The sequence below is a fragment of the Miscanthus floridulus genome, chromosome 14, assembly GCF_019320115.1.
Source record: "Miscanthus floridulus cultivar M001 chromosome 14, ASM1932011v1, whole genome shotgun sequence".
Classification (NCBI taxonomy): domain Eukaryota; kingdom Viridiplantae; phylum Streptophyta; class Magnoliopsida; order Poales; family Poaceae; genus Miscanthus; species Miscanthus floridulus.
The window spans coordinates 89,037,895-89,060,027 of record NC_089593.1 but is presented as its reverse complement, the minus strand read 5'-3'; the positions used below and the strand labels follow the sequence as shown (position 1 = coordinate 89,060,027).

General features: G+C 49.6%; 1 pseudogene; it reads right to left on the bottom strand.

Moving 5' to 3' along the window:
- Positions 1 to 9,276: 9,276 nt before the first annotated feature.
- Positions 9,277 to 21,130, bottom strand: LOC136503947 (disease resistance protein RPP13-like; annotated as a pseudogene).
- Positions 21,131 to 22,133: the final 1,003 nt, after the last annotated feature.

Here is a 22,133-nt window from a genome sequence, read left to right as displayed (position 1 = left end):
TAGATTCTTCTCTAGGATGGTTTGGAGGGATGCTCCGGGGCGTCGGCCAACGTGTAGCATGTTGACAGCCGGCAGGAGCTGGTCGACGATTTGGTCAGCGGGAGGATGGACATCTCCAACCTGGTCGGCGAATTTGCCCCTTAGGGCATCTTGGTAGGTGGCAGCGACGCTAGTGAGCCTAAAGGGTAGGGTCGTAACCCCTAGAGTTTCCTGATCCTCCTCCAATGGATCTAAATCGGAGGGTGGTCGACGTTGGACCAGAGTGGTTAGAGCCGATTCTACGATGGAGAGACAATCGGCGAGCTTCTGGCCAACCTGATCGATGGATGCGATCAGATCATCATTGTTGATTTGCCTCCTCTAGTAGCGGGGGAGCGGGCGGCGAATTGTCTGCGAAAGTGACCTCAAAGGTGATTCTGAGATCAGATCTGTAGTCTCAGGTGTTGGGGTGGTCGGCGTAGTATTGGTCTGCACCGGCTCGATGAGCTCTCTGACTCCGTCAGTGTTGATGATCCACGAGATTGACCCAACTTTGAAGATCTGGCCGGGCTGTGGGAGGGACGAAGAGCCTGCAAAATGTACCATCTTGTTCGACATGGAAACAGCACGCACTCCCCTACCTGGTACGCCAACTGTCGATAGAATATCATTGGCAGTCATCCGAGGGGTATCCCACGAAGGTAGATTGATCGATAGAGAGGTGTGTGATCGAGAACAAGAAGGCAACAGAGACACGCAAGTTAGATAGGTTTAGGTCATCAGTATGACGTAATACCCTACTCATGTGGTCTGTTGGATTGTATTGTCTATCGTATGATATTGCGTGTGTTTGAAGGGGTCCCTGCCCGCCTTATATAGTCCGGGGGCAGGGTTATAAGTCGGTTAGATCTAGGAGATAACCGAAAAGTAATACTCCCTCCGTTCCTTAATACAAGCCATATAGATTTCTAAAGAAAATTCCAAAATATAGGTACATATCAGCTCCCACGCCGATTAGTTTGGAAACCTTCCCACCGTACATAGCATATGCCTCAACCAATCCCTTAGATTTAGGAAGCAATCTGATTGGGAGAGAGAAGATGACCTGATTTTCCTTTTTTTTCCTCGGTCTCATATCCTTTCCCAAGCCGTGGGTTAATATTAGTGCTAAAAACTATATGACTTATATTAAGGAACGGAGGGAGTAACATATTACATGAATCATGGGATCATACGTATCCTAACATATATCGTAGTATCTTTAGGATATCTTCCCTGTGTCTTGCAGGAGACGCCGAGCAGCATCGTGCCCTGCAAGGCTTCATCTTGTGGGCTGGGCCGCCCCTAGGAGCATAGCCTATATGGTTCGCCGTGGGTATCCGGGGTCGTACCCCCACAGGTTTGCACTGGACTAGGTCTATTCAACAGCTAAGGCTCGCGCGCAGAATTGCTTGGCATTTTGTCGTCTGCTGTACACCGGACAGGCAGTCCGATGCACCGGACAAGGGCACCGCATCAAACGAGCAGAGAGCACTTTGGCGAACTCGAATGCCTAGAGTTACCGGACCTACAGTCTGGTGCTCACTAACAGCCAACGGCTAACTAGCCGTTGGAATTCGACCGTTAGAGCCACCGGATCGGCTGTCTGGTGGTGTCACAGAGTTGCCCATTGTGGGTAACGGCTAGTTTCTTTGCTTGGGGCTATAAATAGATGGTGTGGCCAGCCAAGGCCACTCTCTTGCACCCCCATTCAATTGAGAAAACCCTTTGTGAGCAAAGAAACACACTCCACTCACTTGATCACTTGATTTTATTATTTGAGTGAGATTAGAGAGCATCTAGTGCATTGCTTAGTGATTTAGCATCTTGTGGCACTAGTTGAGCGCATTGGGCTGGTGGAATTTTCGTTACACTTAGTGATTGTCATCACCTAGCCGGCCTGGAGCTTGGAGGATTGTTAAGCGAAAGTGGTGATTGTTTCCAGCCTCCGATAGATTGACTGTGAGGGGTTCTTGTGCCTTCCTCGGTGGAGCGCCAAAAGGCAACTCTAGTGGATTGCTCGTGATGTTGAGCGCCCTCATTTGTGTTGGTTCTTACAGCACCCAAGTGTTGGGCTAGGCATGGTGCCATTAGCACATGAGCCACTAAGTGAATCGGCCGTCACAACGGGGACTAGCTTGCTGGCAAGAAAGTGAACATCGGGATAAATCTTGATGTCAATTGTCTCTTGGTATTCTTGGTATTCATTGTGGACGCTTGCCCGATTCGGTATACCGCTCTATCACTCGTTCTTTACTTTCCTCGCAATTATCTTGTGTAGTTTTAGTTTATTGTAGCTTGTGTAGCTTGTTAGCTAAAGTAGCCTTACTTAGTTGTGACCAGCTTTTGTTAGCTCTCTAGTTAGATTGTGTGTCATAGAATTGCTAGGAAACTAGAATTGTGGTAGGTGTCTTACCTTTTGAGTAGAGCTAGAGCAAAACACTTTTATGCCATTTAACTGACTAACAAAGTTGCTCTAGTGCTTTGTAGAATTTTTATTAGCCTATTCACCCTTCCCTCGAGCCATTTAGGACCTTTCAACCTTTGGTCGCTAAAAACAAGTCGGTCGGTATAGTTTGTAACACCCTAAATTTTGAATTTTACAAATTTCTAAATTTGTTAGAAATTAAATTAGAATTATGGCCAAATAATAGTGGAGGAAAAAATATTTTATTAATTAAATTTTATTTATGTTGCATTCATGCCGCTTGCATTAATTTTTTTTGAGTTGAAAATAATTTTGCAAAGGTTAAACAAAGGAAATAGAAAAGAAAAGAAGGGGGCCGCCCTCGGCCCATCCCTCCCCCTCAGCCCACCTTTCCCTTCCCTCGGCCCGCTCTGTTTCCCTCCCTGTGCCGCCTTTCCCTCGCCCTCTCCCTTCCTGGGCTAGTGGCCTGAGCAGCAAGCCCACCAGGCTGGCCCACCGCCCGCGCCCATGTGCATCCCCCTCTCCCTACCGCTGTCAAGCGGGTCCCGCATGTCAACTCCTTCTTCCCCCCTCCGCCGTCTTCCTCGCGCCGTCACCACCCACCCTTGCCATGTGATAGTGCCTCCGCGCCCGCACATGACCCGGCCCTGCTGAGCCCCACTCCGGCATCTCCCGCCTCCTCCGCGATGCGCAGACCACGCCACACGCCTTCCTCTCCTCTCCTTTCCCCTGACTCGGTCAGCCCGCACCACCGCCATGGACGGCATGCGCCGAGCTCCCTCCACCGCCCGTTTCTCCCCACCCGAGGCACGCCCCGGACCCGCACCATCACACCACTACCACTGCTGCCCTCCCCAAGCCCCCTCCATCTCTCCAACGCGCCCCTTACCTTCGCCGAAGTTCCGCTCCGCCACCAACCGACCTCTCCACGCGGATTTCCCCTCTCCGAGCCGAATCCGGTGACGAGAACACCGCCACCAAGTCCGCGGTTAGCTCCTGTCTCTGTTGCACCCTTTTTCAACACCCCCCGTGGCCTCTAGCGCTGAGCCAAGCTCGCGTCAACGAGCCCCCGCCGCGCCGCCGTGAAGCTTCCCCTCCGGCACCTTTTAAAACGGCAGCGCGCCCCTGGCCGTCCATACGTAGATCAACGGTCTAGATTAGAAGCCGCATACCCATTCGTTTTGTGCGCACGGTCCATGGTGGACCCATGGCTCACCCCCCCTCCCCCCCGCCGGTCCATGGCCCATGGACCCAGCCCACAGCACAGTCGACCGACCGGTCGCACCGTTTTTTGCAAAAGAGCCCTCCACTTTTTACAAAATAAACCCACAATCCTAAAGCACTGTGCTATGAGTCTCAATTTTCTTTCAATCTAGCCCTAAGTTTCAGGATAATTGAGCCCCGGTCCATGGCCCTTTTCTTTTTTTGTTTTGATTTATTTTAAATACAAAAATGAGTTCACTTTAATTACAGAATTGCCACTCACTTCAAAAGCTCATATCTTGCAAACCGTAGCTCCAATTTAGGTGGTTCCTTCGCTCACGAGTTCATATCGACGAGTACTACGCGTTAGTAAACTGTATAGCATGTTTTTACACTGTTTGGTGTACTGTTCTTATTATGTTTTGTGGACCATGTTTGTTGCTTGTCAGCAGAAGGTGCTGATTGCGAGAACTTCCAGGATCAGGAGTTAGATATCCGGAACCAAACCCAGCTTAAAGGCAAGTGTCCTTGACCATACTTGCACCTACATTTGCTTTACTTTTGAGTTAGTTTAGTTAGACCATTAGATGCATGCAGAGTCAAAAATTGAATCCTATGATAAGGTTTACTAGCTTTTGTCATATTATCCTTATTACCATGTTTGGATGGGTAGAAGTCAATGCTTAGTTTGCAGTCTTGGGCTGGGAAGCTTATAATTTTAATATTGACTAATGATCTATGCAACATGTGGGTTGGTAATCTTTTAGCAACATGGTGACTAGGGAATCTGAGCAGGATGGACGGTCTGGTATGATAGTTATTTGGTTTTGATAAGTACTAAGGTTCCTTGGGTTGGTGCTCGTTACCTGCTCTAGATTCTAAGGACCGGTTCATGGATAAGTAACCCGACAAAACAATGCAACCATGAGGCTGGAATGGGCTGGACCTGACTAATTAATTAGTTTCTCCAAGTTTTGCTTTACATCGGGACGGTTTATGTGGCTCAAGAGGGGTCCCTTGGGGTCTTTGACTTATGTACAGGGGAGAAACCTTAGAGGAGGTGTAAAACAGGCTTGGAGGGGTTTGTAAAGGCCTTGTAGTGTGACCTCGCTAGGCACCTAGGTAGTGTTTGGCGTAATGGGGAAAAACACGACTCGTAGTAAAAGTGTGCAACCTCTGCAGAGTGTAAAACTGATATATCAGCCGTGCTCACGGTCAAGAACGGGCTTGGACTTCTTCGTGATTAGATGGCTCTGGTTCAGTGGGTGGTTCTCTTGGTAAGGGAATGGTGGTTCAGTTGGGAGGCTTGGATGGAATCCAAGTGTTGGTTAGCTTGGATGGAATCCAAGTGTTGGTTAGCTCGGATGGGATTCGAGTGTTGGTTCAGTTTTTCTGAGGAGCTGAGGTTTCACTTAGTAAATAGGTGCTAAGGAAACTAAGGTAATAGGTGTGTCGCTTAGGAGCTGGTGTCAAACAAAGTTAGCCTATCCTTTGTTATAGCCTCATGTCATATTTTCCTACATTTGCGGAGTACATTTCGATGTACTCACCCTTCCTCTTTGTCCTCCTGCTACCCCACCCAGACGTTGGAGACGATGAGGAGGAGTACGTCGAAGATGGTGCCTTCGACCCCGATGACGAGTTCTAGGCTGGTGCTACCCCCAGTCAACCTTCTTGTGAAGATGACGTCCATTTCTGCTGGAAGATTATTATATTTTCTTTTAGACCCATAGGTCATTTTTGTAATAATGTTTCGTTATGTAAGCAACTCTGATTTTGATACTATAATGAAGTCGATATATGTATGAAAATTGATCCTGGCATACATATATTGTGCATTCGATTTTGTCCTTAAAATCGGGTGTGGCATAGATCTATACCGACACCACTTTCAGCGACTCCAAGTAAGTGTCGGCATAGATCTATACCGACCGATGGTACGTCGCTATATCGACGTATACCGACCAATGGAACGTTGCTATTCTAGGGCCGTGGTGTAGTGAACTTTGGCACACTTAAGAAGCTCTACGTCCTAAGACAACCGCCTTTGTATTGATTAATAGAGGCGGTTTATTTAGGATGCCCATCTCAATTAATCAGGACCTGTCTTCTAAACTCTTTTTTTGGCACCTCCGCTCTCCACCATGACCACTCAACCCCAATATCATCAGAGATCATCGCACCCCTATACATGACAAACCTCCATCCTCTACCGCTCCAATTGGCAGTGGCCTCCTCATCCACACCCCTACCTTGCCCCTCTTTACCCCTACCTTCATCATATCGTCCTCACTATGCTATCCTTTTGTATGTACTTACATGAATCTTTTTTAAACATTTAGACACCTCAAGCAACGATTTCAAGTGTAGTTTTCAAAACACACTGAAAGTTAACTCGGTGCAATCAACTTTATTGGAGTGGCTGGGAGTGGCCGCCGGAGCTGTGGCGTACTGGCGTGCTTGGGGCGACCGCGACGAGGATACACACGTAGGCGCGATCTCCTTCTTTAGAAACTGTTAGAGAAATCCTTCTTGGTTAATCATCCTTTTATTTTTGGCGACCTAGAAAACTAAAGGATTTTTTTTTTGAGATGAACTCAAGGATTTTTTTTTTTGTATACTTTCGGAGATGCTCTAATTTGAATCGAACATGGCCTCGATCAAACCATGGATATTTGGGAACTCAAATAGACCAACATGCACCTGATCAGATCGAACCACCACCAGCAAATCAATCTAGCTAGCTATTTTGTTCGGTACAACAACGATGGAACTCGCCGCTGCAGGTGCTCCACCGCTCGCCGTCGTCGACAACTACGGCGCGCTACCCACGTACGTGCTGCACGACATGCATCCTGCTCCGCCTCCCCGCCGACATGGTGTGCCGCCTCTGGCTGGTGTGCCGGTCATGGCGGTCGCTGACGTCCGACCCGCTCTTCGCAGCGGCGCACGCCTCGTGCCACCCGCACGTCATCGTCGTCAGTCACCACGTGGGCAACCACGACGAGGCCGAGGTCCGCGCCGTGGACCTGCACGACAACGTCATCAAGCGGAGGCGGATCCGGCTTCCAGCGAACAGACACGCCCTGGGCCGCCTGAGCGTGCACGGCGACCTGCTCTGCGCCTCACACGGCTGTGGGCTGGCCTGCGTGGTCGACATGGTCACCGGCGCCGTCGTCGCGGACGTGAACTCCGAGCACCAGAGGAAGGTGAACACGACGAAGCTCCAGTGCTTCATCGGGCACGTCCCGTCCACCGGAGAGTACAAGGTGCTCCGCATCCAAGTAGATTATTCTAGTGTCACGTGCGATGTCGTGACACTGGGCGGCGGTGGCGGTGGTACCTTAAGGTGGAGACGGCGACCGCAGCCCCGGTCAGTCTCAGCATCGAGCCCTCGTCCGGCTTGGGGGACATGGCGGTTGTCGCCGGGTTCGCCTACTTCCTGGTGCGCCCGGGCCCGCAAGACGAACCCAGCGTCATTTCCCAAGATAGCATAGCGGTGTTCGACCAGCTGACGGAGGAGTGGAAGCCGGCGACGCTGCAGGGGCCACTGAGCAGCCGAGGAAGAAGCAACGACGACGAGGAGGAAGACGACGAGCCCATGCCCGTTCTTTTTCGTAGGAGATGCCTTCTTCGTAGGAAACGCTTTCAGCTGGCCAGGTTGGGCGAGAACTTGGTGACGCTCTACTGCAACGTCGAGGACTGCTCGACGGAGCTCTGGTTCCTGGAAGACATGGAGGACGACGGCACGGCGGCGCGCTGGAGCAGACGGTACACGTTGCAGCGCACGCCGCCGTTCAGGGAGGATGGGTTCTTCTTCACGTCCCTGCAGTACCATTATCCGCTGGCGGTTCTGGACGACGGGAAGATACTCGTGTGGGTGGGCAGGACATCCGCATTGAGAGCATACGATCCTGAAACAAGTGCATGGACGGAATTGGCCACGCTGACACAAGGCCGCGTTGTTGGCATGCAGCGTGGAAGCCTTCTGTGCTCAAATCTTGGGGCGGCCTAGCCTTGAGCTTGTTTGTTTGAGCCTTGAGGTGGATACTACGTTCAGTTCAGGTTCAGCGATGAAACTGTCTCCGCTGATTATTTGTATTTTTCATTACTTGTCCATCGACGACGTCTCTTTAGACAACCAAAACAAACTCAAACGTTTTGTCTGTCATCAATCAAAACGTCGTATATTAATTACTAGACTAGAGGCAGACATTAACATTATACTGTAATAATTTTTCAGAGTCCCCACCGGTTATAAGATTTATTATTAACAAAAACAAATGATCTCGGTGCCCTTCAAAAGCATGTCGTATAGGACATGATTTGATCAAATCTTAAAAACTATATAAACCTCTACATGATTCACTTTCAGAACATGTAAGATATATATATGTGTACATCTGTATTGAAAAGTACCGGCAAGATCTCACAAATTTGGAAGCTTCTAAGAATACATTACAGAAGATATATATCCATAGTAAAAGAAGCGTTACAAAATAAAATGTGACCAGTATTTATGACTGGAGGGATTTATTCATGTATGTATGTGAGCAGTGTCATCGGAGTACTGTACTAAGCAGGTGTAGAAGGAAGAAAGCAATACAAGATATACATAATAAACTTCTAATAGAAAAGTTAAAACAAGCCTAGAACGACCCACATTTCGACTCGACTTGGGAGGAGACATAAGAGGTATGTGTAAGCTTTCATCAATACAATTACTTACCAAACACTGAATATTTTTCTCAACTTTACCACAGATCTGGCAGCACGATTTTAGTGCCACCAAAAAACTATGCAATGTGGCTGTATACGGAGGTGAAGTTATACCTGTAGATACAGTGTCTCTTCCCTGATGGTGGTAGCCCGTTATCAAAGGCATGCCCCAGGTGGGCATCACAGCCATCTTTCCACAGAATGTACTATGTGGCCGGCGCCAGCATCAGAGCCTTGCAAAAGTTGACAAGTTCATGATTCTTACAATGTCCAAACTGAAAAGATAATTAAGACTACAAAATGTCCAAACTAGAGCCTGAAAACTGGAATACAGAGCACTACCAGTTATCTTATTTGAAACAGACTAGAGGGTAGGAAACACCTTACAAGTTCAGAACAAAAAAAAAGGATAATAACATGTTATGCCACAATAACATAACATTTCTTACTAGTAACTGGCGAGGTTGCTGCACTCCCGGCCGCCGATCACTGGTTGCTACTCACACATGCAATTTTTTTTGTGCTGCAAAACACCGCAGCCTTTTTCTGATTTCTTGACTTACTCCATTATTTAACAGACCGAGCGAACCAGTGAAGTTATAGGCTGACTCTTTCACGCGCCATGCTCTTCATGATGTGCGCCATCCCCCCACGCCCAGAGCAAACAGCATGGGAGGCAAATGCTTCTGTTGCACTGATATATATATATATATGTGTGTGTGTGTGTGTGTGTGTGTGTGTGTGTGTGTGTGTGTGTGTGTGTGTGTTAACATGCTAAGGACTCCGAGGATGACTTACTGGACCATGGACCAGGGCCGTAGTGTACTTCGTCTGTTGCTTTCCCTTCACCATGATCATCACCCTCCATGTCACTGCAACGTGATTCAGAAGCCACTGCGACACGTAGTTCATGAGCTGGGATTCAACATTCTGACAAAATGACCAGGAAAGTCTCGGTCTGTTATCATAGTGGGGGTAGTCAGGCGTTTGATCTTGCTGAAAAGCTTCTCGTCCTCAAGCTTTATGTTATCAGCAATCTCGGGCATATTGTAGATTGCCACTTCTTGGAGGTGTTCCAAGCCACTCAAGTTCTTAAAGGTCTTCAAGCTGTCGCAATCATACATGGCCATGATGGAAAGTATTGGCATGGCCCCTTCGCCTATCACTAGCTCCTGTAACGTAGACACGTTCTTAAGCTTCAGACTTGCTAGGCTCGGGAATCCGTCGAAGAACAGTTTCATCTCACTGTCACTGTATAAAACAGCTGACAGCTCCATCTCAACAAGGCATGGCAGCGTACCAAGCTTGTGCACAAACTGCTGTGACACTTCAGATTTATGCAAATAGAGCATGGTAAGGTTTGGCAGGACATAGCGGTCACTCGGCAGATCATTAATCCCATGTAGCTTACCATGCAGGATAAGGGCCTGGAGATGCCGCATGCTTGAGGTGGTGAACATGCTAGATGGAAGAAATTCACCTGACAAGTTCAGGTACAAAAGGAATTCCATTTTCCTCAGAGCTGCTGAAAGTGCAGTAGTATGAGCTGCTGAAATGCCAGATATAGACAATGATATTAGCCCACAGGATCACCGGCTCAGGTGAGTCGACCACTCACCAGTTTTGCCGAACACCCGCTACTGTTGCCGAGCACTCACTAGCTAAGCCGACCACGAACAAGCGTTGTCCGACCACACACACTATGGCTAGAGGTAGAAGAAGAGGGAGAACAGAGCATACACACACAACCAGAGACACCAGCGTTGCCCAGAGCCCTGTATAGGAGATGACAAATCTGAACTCTCTTTACTGAGTTGCAGTGACAAACTATTTATACAACTATATCCATCTAGTCCTAGTACAGCTGCCATGCTGCTACAGTACTAGATAACACAACAGGATTGACTTCTGCGCATGTCCCTGCATGTGGCTACAGTGCGGCAGGTGAGCCGTTCGGCGCATGCCTCTACAACGGCTACAGTACCACAGCAGAGAGCCTTTTCGGCGCCGCCTTCCCTTGCTGTATGTTCACACAAGGAAGCAGTAGATTATCCAACAATTCTTCCCATAATCCTACTGCTATCCCTTGTACCCCCTCCATGCCGATCATCTCCTTCAGCTCTGTGAGTCGAAGGCGTCCGAGCGGCTTGGTGAGGACGTCCGCGAGTTGCCAACCAGTTTCGACGAACTCGATGACGATCTGACCTCCATCGACACAGTCCCTGAGGAAGTGGAACTTCACGTCGATGTGTTTGCTCCGGTCGTGCAGAACTGGATTCTTTACGAGGGCGATGGCGGGCTGGTTGTCCACCATCAGTACTGGTGGGTGAGCTTCCACGCCGATCAGCTCGCCCAGCAGCCGGCGTAGCCACACAACTTGGCACGCCGCTGTGGCCGCCGCTACGTACTCTGCCTCGCATGTAGATAGCGCCACCACTTTCTGTTTCAGCGACAGACATGAAATTGGAGCCGACCCGAGGAAGACGAGCACGCCAGAGGTGCTCCGTCGTCCGTCGATGTCCCCCGCCATGTCTGCATCGCTGAACACAGTAAGCTGCAGCCTACTCCCACCGGTCTTGGGGAAGATGATCCCATGATCTACCGTCCCCTAGACGTAGCGCAGTAGCCGCTTCACCGTAGCCTAGTAATCCTCTCTGGGATCCTCCATGAAGCGACTGACGTAGCCCACGGCGAACGCAATGTTCGGACTCGTGTGGACTAGGTAGCGCAGACCGCCGACGATGCTCCGGTAGAGTGTAGCATCCACTTTCACCGCGGTGCTGGCCTTTGTTAGCTTTAGCCGCTCCTCCATCGGAGTCACGCATGGCTTACACTCAGCCATGCCGCTCCGTTCCAACAGCTTCGAGGCATACGCGCTCTGACCAAGCGTGAGTTCCTCCTTCCCCTGTCTCACCTCGATGCCAAGGTAGTAGGAGAGTGCACCGAGATAGCTCATTCGAAAACGAGCCGTCATCTCGCGCTTGAAGCTGTTGATGTCCTCCGTGCGCGTGCCGGTGATGATCAAGTCATCCACATACACGTCGACGACGAGCTCCACCTTCCCCCGTCGCCGCGTGTAGAGCGCGTGCTCGGTTACGAACCTCGTGAACCCAAGCTCGCCCAGCGTCGCGTCAAGCTTGGCATTCCACGCTCATGGGGCCTGCCGCAGCCCATAGAGCGCTTTGTGCAGTCGGAGCACCCTGTGCTCCTCTCCCTTGACGGCGAAACCCGGAGGTTGCCTGACGAAGACCGTCTCCGCCAGCTCGCCATTGAGGAAGGCCAATTTAACGTCCAAGTGATGGATGCGCTAGTCCTTTGCTGCTGCCAAAGCTAGTAGCAAATGGATAGACTCCAAGCGTGCTACTGGCGCAAAGACTTCCTCGAAGTCGATGCCCTCATGTTGAACAAAGCCTCGGGCGATGAGGCGCGCCTTGTGCTTGACAATGGCGCCGAGCTCATCCCGCTTGACCTTGTACACCTACTTCTGGCTAATCGGACGGCATCCTAGAGGTGGATCGACGAGCTGCCATGTCTCGTTTTCCTCGATCGCCTTCATCTCCTCCAGCATCTCCCGTTGCCAGTTTCCATCGTGCTCGGCCAACGCGAACGTGGGTGGTTCCTCTGCACTGATGAGCAGCAGCTCTAGGTCATTGAGTAGCCTACCCATCAGGCCTGAGGGGCCTGTGCCGCCGACGATGTTGTCTAGCCTACAGAACCGCACCTCCTCACCTTCGTGGAAGGCATCCACGAACTCAGTGATGTCACTTGGAGGTGAGGGGAACTCGATCAGTGTTGATGGAGTTCCCTGTTCCACCGGAGTGCTCGGCACAGCACCTGGAGTGCTTGGCACCCTGGTTGCAGTGCTCAGCACTGCTTTTTGATAGCTCGTCATAACTCCTGCAGTCCTCGGCACCACTGTAGGAGTGCTCAGCCTCAGTCTTGGAGTGGTCAGCACCACTGCAAGACCTCTTGGCTCCGCCATGGGAGTGCTCGGCACCCGTCCTGGAGTGGTCGCCACTACTGCAGAACCTCCCGGCACCACTCCTGATGTGCTTGGCATCCCTCCAGGAGTGCTCGGCACTCCTCCCTGAGTGCTCGGCATCCCTCCCGAAGTGCTCGGCACTGCCCTAGGAGTGCTCAGCTCTACCGCTGGAGTGCTCAGCACCCCTCCTGGAGTTCTCGGCACCTCTTCCCAAGCGTCTCCACCACCGTGGATGACCAGGTGCTCGACGACGAAGGTGCTGGTGAAGCCACTAGCTTCCCCCATGCTCGGATTGCTCCAGTCCCAAGCCACCTTCTCGTTGAACACAACGTCGCGCGAGACAAGTACCTTGTCTCCACGTGGGTCGTATAGCCGGTACGCCTTGGTACCCTTCGCGTAGCCTAGGAACACCATCGGTGTGCTCCTGTCCTCTAGCTTGGTGAGGATCAGCTTCGTCTTCCTAACATGGCTGATGCAGCCGAATGTCCGGAGGAAGGACACGCTCGGCTTGCATCCATGCCAAGCTTCGAACGACGTCTTGCTCATCAGGGCCTAGGTCGGAGGGCGGTTGAGGATGAACACCGTCGTGGTCACCGCCTCACCCCAGAACCTTGCCGGCATGCCTTTGGCCTTCATCATAGATCGAGCCATGCTGACCACCGTCTGGTTCCGCCTCTCCACCACGCCATTCTGTTGTGGCGAGTACGACGTGGTGTGGTGTCGCACCACACCCTGATTCACGTAGTACGCAGCGAACTCCACTGAAGTAAATTCGCCGCCGCGATTAGTCCTCAGCACGCGGAGCTTCTTGCCACTCTCGGCCTCCGCACGTATCTTGAACTTCTTGATCGCCACATGTAGCGACTGTAATCATCCACGAGCAGGAGGAATTACCGCTGACCACCGTTTGTAGCTGGCGTGATCGGCCCGCAGAGGTCGCCGTGGATGAGCTCGAGAGCATCCTTCGCGCGATACTTGGCTGGCTTTGGGAATGGCAGCCTCCTCTGCTTCCTGGCCAGGAAGCTGTCACACAGCTCGCCTCCGTGCTTGATGTGGGGTAGCCCTCGGACCATCTTTTCCAGCCGACCAAGCGTGTCGAAGCTGAGATGTCCGAACCAGGCATGCCACAGCCACGGTTCCTCGGTGTGCCTTGCTGCCAGGCACACTGGCTGCTCTACCTTTAGGTCGAGCAGGTACAATCGGTTCAGGGACCTCTTCACCTTGGCAAGAAGTCGCTGCTCCCGGTCCCTGATCCTAAGGACTCTGTCCTTGATCAGTACCTCGCTACCGCGCTCATCCAGCTAACCAATGCTGATGATGCTAGAACACAGCTGCGGGATGTAATATACAGCCGTTAGCGTGCGGTGCTACCCATTCTTGCACCTGAAGATGTTGGTGCCGCGCCCTTGGATTGCCACCCTTGAGCCGTCACCAAACTTCACTGTACCGGTAACATCGTCGTCGAGTTCGGAGAAGGATGCCTTGGAGCCCATCATGTGGTTGCTGGCGCCAGAGTCCAGGTACCACCGCTGTTCCTGGTCGGAGCCCACACGTCCGAGGTGGACTTGGGCGCGCGGTTCGTCGAGGTCGATAGCCTTCAGGACCTTCACAGGCCCTCCCACCGTCGTCACCTCTTCCTTCTCCTCAGCCTCGACGTCGTGCAGTGCACAGAACGTCGCCATCAGGATAGTGGCCTCATCCTCGTCATCAGCTTGCACCAGATGAGCCTCAGCCTTCTTCTCCTACTTACGATTTAGGCACTCCCGTGCCCAATGACCCATTTTCCCACAGCTCCGACAGGCGTTGGGGTCGACCTGCTTCTTCTTCTCCGAAGAAGCCTCGCCACGGCACTTGCCATCATCACCGCGGCTGGAGGAGGCTACCCCAGAGTTCCTCCGAGCAGCCCACTCCTCCTCTGTCAACAACAGTTTGTCCCTGTCCTTCGTTGCTGTCGTCTGCTCTAGGCGCTCGTCCACCGCCCGCAGATGGCCTGTCACATCCTCAATGGTGAGGGTGGACATGTCCAGCATCGTCTCTATGGAGAGAGCGATCTAGATGTACCTTGCCGGCACGGAGTGGAGGTACTTAGAGACCGCCTCCTCTTCATCGATGGTGACGTCGTGGCTCTTCAGCTTGCTGATAAGCGTCTGTAGGCAGAGGGAGAAGTCCTCCACCATTTCACCATCCTTGAACTTGAGGTTGGCGTACTCCTGCTTCAGAAGCTGGGTCGTCGCCTTCTTTGCGCGGTCGAAACCGACGCGCATCGCCGCAATAGCCTCCCACGCCTCCTTAGCAGAGCTCTTCGCCCCAACAGCTCTCTGTACTCTGCCGGTACAGCAGTGAGGATAGCCTCCAACGCTGACATATCATCTTCCTCATTGTCGGTGCCCTTGTCAACATCATTCCAGAGCCGTCGGGCTCTGAGCTTGACCTTCATGGTCACCGACCAATCTCCATAGTTGGTGTGAGTCAGCGTCGGCCAACTGGTGCCGCTGACCTCTCGCACCGTGCGAACAACGACCTCCGGTCGTGGTTGGGCAGCCACAGCAGTGCCACTGCTGTCGCTCATTTCCGAACCGTTCGTCATCGCCAGCGGTTAGTCCGGCGACGGCGCTTGTACGGCTCCAATACCACTTGTTAGCCCATAGGATCACCGGCTCAGTTGAGTCGAGCACTCACCAGTCTTGCCGAGCACCCACTAGTGTTGCCGAGCACTCACTAGCTAAGCCGACCACGAACAAGCGTTGCCCGACCACACACTATGGCTAGAGGTAGAAGAAGAGGGAGAACAGAGCATACACACACAACCAGAGACACCAGCGTTGGCCGGAGCCCTGTATAGGAGATGACAAATCTGAACTCTCTTTATTTAGTTGTAGTGGCAAACTATTTATACAACTCTATACATCTAGTCATAGTACAGCTGCCATGCTACTACAGTTACTAGATAACACAGCAGGACTGACTTCTGCGTCTGTCCCTGCATGTGGCTACAGTGCGGCAGGTGAGCCGTTCGGCGTCTGCCTCTATAGCGGCTACAGTACCACAGTATGGAGCCTTTTCGGCGCCGCCTTCCCTTGCTGTGTGTTCACACAATGAAGCAGTAGATTATCCAACAAATGATCGGAGATAAATCATATTGTTCAAGGGGCAGTTCTTTTCATCCCACGAACTACAAGGCACCACACCGTTGAGTGTCATCAAATTATGCAGGGGAACTGAACAATTGGGCAAAAGCAATTTCTCAGCAAGCACATGCCGTAGTGCTTCGATGTCCCAAAACTCATCGACAGTTGTCCCCACATTTGTTTTCCTTACGTCCAACGTCTGTAGATTGTCAAGCTTATAGATGGATAAGGGAAGTTCCTCCAAGTTGCTGTTCCTAATGCCAAGGTACCTCAAGTGGATTATGCTGCCGATCTCATCTGGCAGCTTTTGCATCTTAAGACCGTTTAGGTCAACAACTCGTAGGAATCGGGAGCCCTGTAAGAAGTGGAGTCCGTGCAATGTGTTTGAGCCAACATTCTCTGAAATGCCACAGGCTCTTGAGCACAACTCTGCAAGATTGCCCCATAATGACTGAGGTTGCAGCTCTCCAGAGCTTGAGCTACTGTGTTGGTCTTCTGCAAAATCACAGAGAAGAGAACGCAGCTTGGGGAACACATTAGGTATGTGCAGTGGCGGATCCAAAGGGGGGGCTGGGGGGGCTCCAGCCCCCCCTAATGTCTTGATTTCAAGCCTAATCACTGTAGCAAAAGCTTGATTTCACCATTAAATCTTCATGCAAATCAACATCTCCATTGTTTTAGCCTCCCCTTATCCCGCATCGTGCATCCGCCACTGGGTATGTGCACATATGCATCAACATAGTTTTGTGTGGCAAGGCGCCGCACTGCATTTGGATTTACAACATTAGCATATGATGGTGGATTTCAAGGAAACTAGAGTCCTGTGCTTCAGACTCCACAAAAGTATGGAGCAGATTGTGAATGGCTACCAGCTTGATGGATCCACCAGCATCCTTCTCCATGACCTGCTGGACTAACCCTCTTGAGACCAATTCTTTTAGATAGTCAAAACCAACATCCTCCAGTGTTTCTGCCTTCTTTGGCATAACAAAACCTTCAGCAATCCACAGACGCACCAACCGATCTGGGTAAAGAATGACATTTTCTAAAACAGATGCAAAGTATAGGAAACATGACTTAACGTAGTGTGGCAAGTCATCAAAAGGCAAAGACCATATGCTTCTAACCGGTTTTGGCTGGCCATTGTACTCGAGTTGTTCAAATATGACATCCCACTCCATGGGAATCAACTTTGATCGTAATATTCCTGCAAGCACAGTAATTGCCAGGTGTAGACCTGTTGATATATTGTGAACCTTTTTATAGTAACCCTTGCTCCTATAAATTTGTGGAGGTTCTATTGTCCCAAAAATTCGTTGACAAAATAACTCCTCTCCATGTTTTTCATCAAGATAAGGAAGCTTAATGGGAGCTATCGGTGGGACGCAGGTCCCATTCAAGGTTGTCGAAATGAAGGAGAAGTACTTGTCACAGCCGGCGGGAAACAATAAATGCGGGTTTTATGTAATGTGGGCAATGTTTCGCTACATCGGCGGGAAATCGGAAGAAGCCGATAAGTTGGTGTGTATAATCCCGATTTCATTTATGTCTGTTAATAATTCAACAAAATGATTTACTGTTTCTCTTTGGATATCATCTTTTTTGAACTACAGCGCAAGAAATATAACCACCAAAGGCTGCTAGACATGGAGATCGTCGCACTGCAATCGGAGCTCGCAAAATTTATCTTAGCTGAGGTATTGGAAAAAGATGGAGTATTTTCCATTGCACAATCCGTGAGGTACAAGGACCAGTATGGCTCAGAGCGGCTCGCCAGATTATTGTAAGAAGTCCGAGAAGCATTGCACAATCTGTGAAGTCCGAGAATATTTCATTTTTATTTTGAGGGATCGAGATCTGGATAAGAACATTTGAACTGTAACCATAACATTTGTAATGTTTAATACTGATGGACCTGTCGTCTACGTAGCATATATAAAGCGAAACCCGATTCCACGAAAAAATATAAATTAAAATCAATTATAAAATAATAAAATGCGAATGGGCCATTACTGCCGGTTAGCAACGAACCAACACTGTTGTCTTGCAAAAACACTATCGGTTATCAACAAACCGACAGTGTTGTCTTGCAAAACACTGCCGGCTTGAGCCATGAACCGACAGTGTTGTCTTTCTCAACACTGCCGGCTTGAACCATCAACCAACAGTGTTGGCTAGCTCAACATTGTCGGCTTGAGCCATGAACCGACAGTGTAGGCTTGCTCAACACTGTTGGCTTGAGCCAAGAACCGACACTCGTGAAGCAACCATCACTGTCGGTTGGGACTACAAACCGGCAGTGTTGTTCAACTAGACACTGTCGGGTGGAGCCAGAAACCGACACTGTTTTCCGTAGATTAGTGTCGGTTTTTAAGAACCGACAGTGATGTCAACCCCCCATCACTGCCCTGTCGGTTTAAAATCCGGCAGTGAAGGGGGTTTTTGAACTGGCAGTGATGTCCAGATCTGGGGTAGTGATCTGTAGGTCAATGTGATTGATTTCCTTCACATTGAGATGTGTGGTGAGTAAGATCCGGCTGCCATTGGCATTGGTATGTGGCAGCACGGCAAATAATGAGTTCCAGTCGCTAATGCTGACTAAACCATCAAGAACAACTAGGTACCTCCTGTTCTCAAGGTTCTGCCGAAGTTTGAATTCCATATCGGTGGTTTCTTCATTACCAGGTGCGAATGTTGTACTATCATTTTTCTCAGGAGCTTCTGGAACCTGTGAGCTGACCTGCATGTACATAATCTCAACGTAGTCCCTGAACCTGATATGTGGTGGAAGACATACCCATGCATGGACCTCAAAGTGTTTTATGATATCTGGGTCATTGTACAGCTTTTTTGCAAGTGTAGTCTTTCCAATGACACGCTCCCCCAAAATTGAGATGACAGCCTGGTGAGAAAAATCTCCCTCTTTGTTGATGATTAGGTCCTTAAGGATAGCAAATTCACTTTCTCTAGAGCTTATAACATATTTATCCTCATACCTGCAGAATGTTTCAGTCAGCTTTATTCAATATTGAGTCTATGAGTTTCAGCCCAAATTGCAAAGTTGCAAACAACAAATAGGGGACTGACACATTATGTATTTCTAAAGGGCACTTTGCAATGGTACACTAAAAGGTTCATAATTCTCTGCAGGGACACATTGGAATGTGATCTTAGGCCTCACATTATTTTTATCAAACATGTGGAGCTGTGTATCATTGTACTAACAAAAATAGGGAACGGTGCAAACAAATCTCTCACCTGCAAATGAGAGTGAGAAATTAGAACACAACACACAACCTATTCACCCTATGCTACATCAAGATTAATCATTGATCACTTGCCGCTTAAATTCTAGATGAACGGTCTCGACAACTTGGCTAGGCTGTCCATATGGCTCAAAGACCCTTTGCACCAGCAGAACAACAGGGGCTGGCTAACAGTTATCGATATAATACCTTTACATGATGCAGTTGTGTTCCGTGCGGTCTAACACAATAAAGTGATTGGTAATTTGCCCACTCCCGAACATGGTAAAGGGGCCAATACACTCAACTCTTTAGCTCTTCTCACGGCTTGAAAGACTATCCCAATCATAACAGTCACCACTACATTCCAAGTTCCAATGCTTTAGAGACAGTATATATTGAGTTAATGGTACCAAATCTACCAACAGGCCAGTATGTGTTCACCATGCAACATTTTTCGAAATGATACGCACCTAACTACTGCAGTAATAGAGGAAAATGCACCTTTACAGTTTGATCACCTTAAACCAGAATCACAATATACATGTTGAAATGAAGTGCCAAACATTTGAACGCTAGAACTAGTAGGTAGTATGACGAAAAGATGTTGCCTCATTTGTTTTGGGAACATTAGATATTTCGCAGCACTACCTACATGTAGCAGTGAGGTGCACACACAGAAGAAAAGGAACAGGGAAACACAGAAACAGAATAGGGACCACTTTAAATTGTGTACTGGAATGCAGGATAAGAAAAAAGAGAGAGGCCAAATTAAAGTACAAAACGAGAAAAAGAAATGAAAACCAGATAGTAGTGTACCACTCAGGATCCACTTCAACTGATGATGAACTCCAAATTTCAGAAGGAGAACTTTCAATTTGATATGTTTCCTTGTTCTGGTTAAGTTCATCAATCCTTTCATTGATCTTAGATATTTGATTTGACAGCCCATGACGTACAAAAATCTGCCCAACATAGACATGTTAATTTGCAAACCATTAGCATAGAGATATGTGATGAACCTCAAATGTACTCACAGGGGTCACTAAACCAAACCAAAGCAGCAAATGCCTGGTTTCAAATAAAAATAAAAGGAGAGTCAAATTTCTTTAACCTTGACCAAATTTATAGAAAAATATATTTTAAAAATATAATACCAAACAAATGCACTATCCAAACATATTTCATGGTGAATTTAATAAAACTAATTTTGGTGTAACTTGGCCAAAGTTTGACTAACAAAACTTAAATGACTTGCACTTTGGACCGGAGAGAGTACACATTTATTTGCCTAAAAGATCAGAAGGTCTTTAATGATGTACTGATTGGAAAAGAAGAGCTAAATTGTGGAGCAAGAATCTCAGAAAATAGAGGCGTGTCAAACAACAGTAGCTGACACCCAATGGGCACTAAGCATGTCTGACAACAGAAACTAACTAGGGATGTTATCCGTAGGCTAAAAATCAAAAGTTTGGTATTGGCCACGCAAGTGTTAATTTCAGAATAAAACTCAAGTCCTGGATGAAGTAGCCACAGGCGTAATTTAATCACAGCATAGAATGGACACCAAGAAACACCTCCGACCCATCAATGTTTTGTAAGCATATATTTCCCTTTATAAATCCATGTATATGTATTTGTTTCCTTTTCTGCATTGATGGATTTCAAGAAGAATGCACCATAACCAATCATCTAAACATGAATATAGATTAGTACAAGGACATATACGAGATGTCTACAGCGATGTGTAATGCCACGGTGATGGACATCTTTGCCAAGAGCCTAGAGGTTCAGTAATAGAATATGTCTCTGAAACTACTGTCATGCCTTGTTGTTCAGGAGATGCAAAGTTTCGTTTTGTGTTTCTTAATTTCTATTATTAGACAAGTTTCGTTGGTGCTGATGAGTGATGTCATGATACTACACCGCAGTGGAATCAGAATGAGCACCTGCGTGGCGAGGGCCTGGACGAGGCTGACGGCGTCGCAGTGCCATCCCCACCACCATCTGCGGCGCCGGCCTCGACGCGGAGGTGAAACTCATCGACGGCGTCCTCGACCTCGAAGGCGACCTCCCTGGTCTCGCGCAGCCAGAGAAGGAGCGTGGTGGTCGGCCCCGCGGACGAGCACCTGCAGGTAGGCCAGCTTCAGGCGCAGAACCCGGATCTCGGCGTCCACGCGCAGCAGCGCCGTCGCCTCCTCTGCCGCCAGCTCACCCAGCTTGGCCACCACCCCCGTCACCCCGACGTCCGCCATGGCTGCCGGCTGCCGTCGGGACCCGGTGCCGGCCGGGTGCCCGCCTCTGGTCTGAAAGACTGAAACTGTCAGACTCACAGTGAAGTAAAGTTTGGTTGGTAACGACTGACGAGCTTCAATCATTGTATTGGACCAGCAGGTAACCAAGAGCATCTACAAAGAGTTTCCTAAATTTTTCTCCTAGAAACACCATGTTTTCAAACTCTAAAAAAAAATTGGGAGAAAAAAAAGTTTATCTCTAATAGTACCTAATATTCCACACATAAAAAAAATAAAATTTGGTCCTGCTTGAGTTTGTTTTTTCGGCAATTTTTTTCCACGCAAGAGTCTTCGACGCCGCCGCCGCTCCTCCTTCCTTCGTCGCCCTAGCGCCGTGCAGTTCCAGCCGGCCGTGGCCACCTCCCAGCCACAGGCCGCCGGCACCACCTCCCAGCAGGCCGGCCATACCTCCCGACCTTGAGCCACAGGCCGCCAGCCACCAGTCAGGCAGCTAGCCATCAGCGGAGCAGCAGTATTTGCCGGCCAGTAGCAGTTCAGTACCATCAGCTACCATTAGCAGAGCACAGTACCATGAAGCGGCCAGCAGCCCAGCAGAGCGCAATAGCATGCAGGCAAGCAGTAGCACAGTACCATGCAGCAGGCAAGTAGTCCGATGCAAAAAAAGCTGCTGGCTGCCGGCCACCAAGACAAGCTAGCAGCAGACGAAGATGGCGCGTAGATGGTGTAGTTGTTCATCCGCTGGAAGATGGCGCGGCTGGTAAGCACGGCGCTGATGATGACGCTCAGGCCGGGCTCCGTGAGCACGATGTCCGACACGCCCCGCGCCGCATCCGTCGCGTTCGCCACTGCGATCCCGATGTCCGCCTTCTTCAGCATCGGCGCGTCGTTCACGCCGTCGCCTGTCAGCAGATGTGCTTCCGCTCCTGCAGCCGTATCCGCGCGAGCTCGGAAAGAAGGGAGCCGCGGCAAAATAAATCGCGGGAAGAAGGATGCCGCGCGGGAACGCCGTATCCGCACAAGCTCGCATCCGCGTAAAGTTATGCGGAATGGGGCAAGATTCTTAGAGTGTGTAAACTCTAGGATTCTTAGAGTGCGTAAACTTTAGGATGTATTAGAGGTCGTTGGAGAGGGTTTTTTTTCTCATTTTTCTAAAAA